This window comes from Zonotrichia albicollis, chromosome 3 (assembly GCF_047830755.1).
Source record: "Zonotrichia albicollis isolate bZonAlb1 chromosome 3, bZonAlb1.hap1, whole genome shotgun sequence".
Lineage (NCBI taxonomy): Eukaryota > Metazoa > Chordata > Aves > Passeriformes > Passerellidae > Zonotrichia > Zonotrichia albicollis.
In genome coordinates, this window is record NC_133821.1 from 5,800,020 (window position 1) to 5,802,303 (window position 2,284).

Sequence of the window (2,284 nt, forward strand, 5' to 3'; positions counted from 1 at the left end):
TTATTTAAAGCCTTATTAGAGTCAAGGACTCCAAGAGTTGAGTCAGAGACTAACTTTTCTCATTGAGAAAATTCTTGCCCAATTCTACAATGAGTAAGAGGCTGGATTATGTGACTCCAGAATTCTTTCTTTGTGTCAATACCTCCAGAGAACATTCATCCAAACAAGAAAGACGTCAGTCGGGATATCTGATGATCCTTTTCCACCTCAGTGATTTAGTCACTGCTCCTACCTCACACTTGTTCCTATGTCCTAGGAGCACCACGTTGCTGACACAGATGATAGCATCTCCTTTTAAATTATGTTTCCTTGGGTATTTTTTATAAGGAGTGGCACTGGTAGTTCTAGAATATATCCGTTTAGTGAGGGTTTAATGTTTTTTCTTCTTTCTTCCTAGCAGCAGAATTAAAAATAAAAAAAAAAAAATTAAAAAAATTAAATCAGGAATCATGGTGCTTGTTCATCTAAAAATTTCCCACATTACAGGTTTCTTGCAATGAGGGTGAATGGCCTCTTGCTGTGTGTGTCATTGCAGTGATTGCAGTTCCAAAAAAACAGGCAGTTTTGGGAAGGAGCTATTCTCCATGTTATGGCAATGAAGAATGATGTTGAATCTGGAAGGAAAAAAAGTCCCTGCCAAAAATGATCTTGAAAATGTGGTTTGAGGGGTTTGTGGGTTTTTTTTGGTTTTTTGGGTTTTTTTGGTGAGGAGGGAGAGTTGTAAACTTCAGTGTGTACATTTTATAAGAAAAGTAATATTTGAAATAAAAGACTTGAGATTAAAATGACAAAAATTCCCCTTTAAAACGTCAATAAAGAGGAAACTGTAAATTCCATGTATGTGTATATACTTGAGTATATACACACACACAGACATACTGATGACTATATTTAATTTGTAGTTAGCAGGCTGATGTTCAATGAAATTTCTCTTATAGAAAAAAAGAACAGCTAGGTCTTTAAGCTTCTGTCCTTTTGCTACATGATTCAGAGGGAAGCACAAGAGAATAATTGCTCTCTACTTAGATGCTACTCTTCAAGTAATTTTCTTGTACAGTGGCCCATTGAAGTAAAACCTGAAGGTTCAGCTCCTGCAGTTCTGGAAATCAGCAAAGTGAAAATCCCTTTGGAAGCCTACTAGTCTTCCTGTTGTGGTCAAAAGAAGAAATTGGTATTTCTAGATTTCAGTTCATTTTAGCCTTCAGGAAATACTCAAATCTCCAATAAGAATCAAGTCATGCCACCTTTTTCCCATTCACTTCTAAGAGAAATCAAGCAACTATGATGCAGGCATCTGTATTTAAAGGAATGGAATAGTAATACTTCAGTTGTGAGCTCTGTTGCTGTGTCCTGCTCCAATTCAAGTGATTTAATCCCACTCCTTTAATTTGTGATGATGTCACTGTTTTTGATGAAGTCTGCAATATTTACACAGATAAATCACAGAACTGCAGAATGGGTAAGGTTGGCACAGGGTGCCCAGGGAAGCTGGGGCTGCCCCTTCCCTGGAAGAGTTCAAGGCCAGGCTGGATGGGGCTTGGAGCAGCCTGGGATAGTGGAAGGTGTTCCTGCCCATGGCACAAGTGGTGGTCTGGATGATCTTTAAATGTTTCTTCCAACCCAAATTATTCTATTATTCTATTCTAAAGTGACATATAGGTGTCTTTATGTGCCAGCTAAATCCCATCCACTGCTCCCAAAATTGTTGTTTAGTAGTGAAAGTGCTTCAAGACAAAGTTGCCACCTAGCAATATCACTCTCAGTTTTGAGAGCTATTGCAAAGGTGACAAAAACACCCTTCAGTTGTCAATATAGTGTTTCCCTCCCCAACCACACAAGCTCCATGCCAAACACAAGCTACAAAAATCTAGTTGTGCTATTGCTTCATTCAGCATTAAAGCTGCAATTGATAAATCTAATTTTTATAGTTGGGATACATTTGCTATAATAAGCACAGTAGACTAGGATTATAATTAAGCACGTTCAGTTTTGCAGGATCCAGGAGCTGCTGGTTAATGAAGCTCAATGTGATACTGTCAGTAACCAACATGATAATTGGTTACAGAGAAAAGGCAATTTCAGCAAATGCTCCTCATGCAGGTGGCTGGGAGAAATTGCTTTCACTCAATTATCTCTTCAATTATTTTGGATGAACGAGGCAGGATCCTTCAGCTCATTATAAGCCCAATTCCACAATAAGTAAGTAAATATTTTGACACAGTGTTGAAACTTCTGCAAAAGCATCTATAATATTTATAAGCATTAGAGAGGTCACATATTGTAT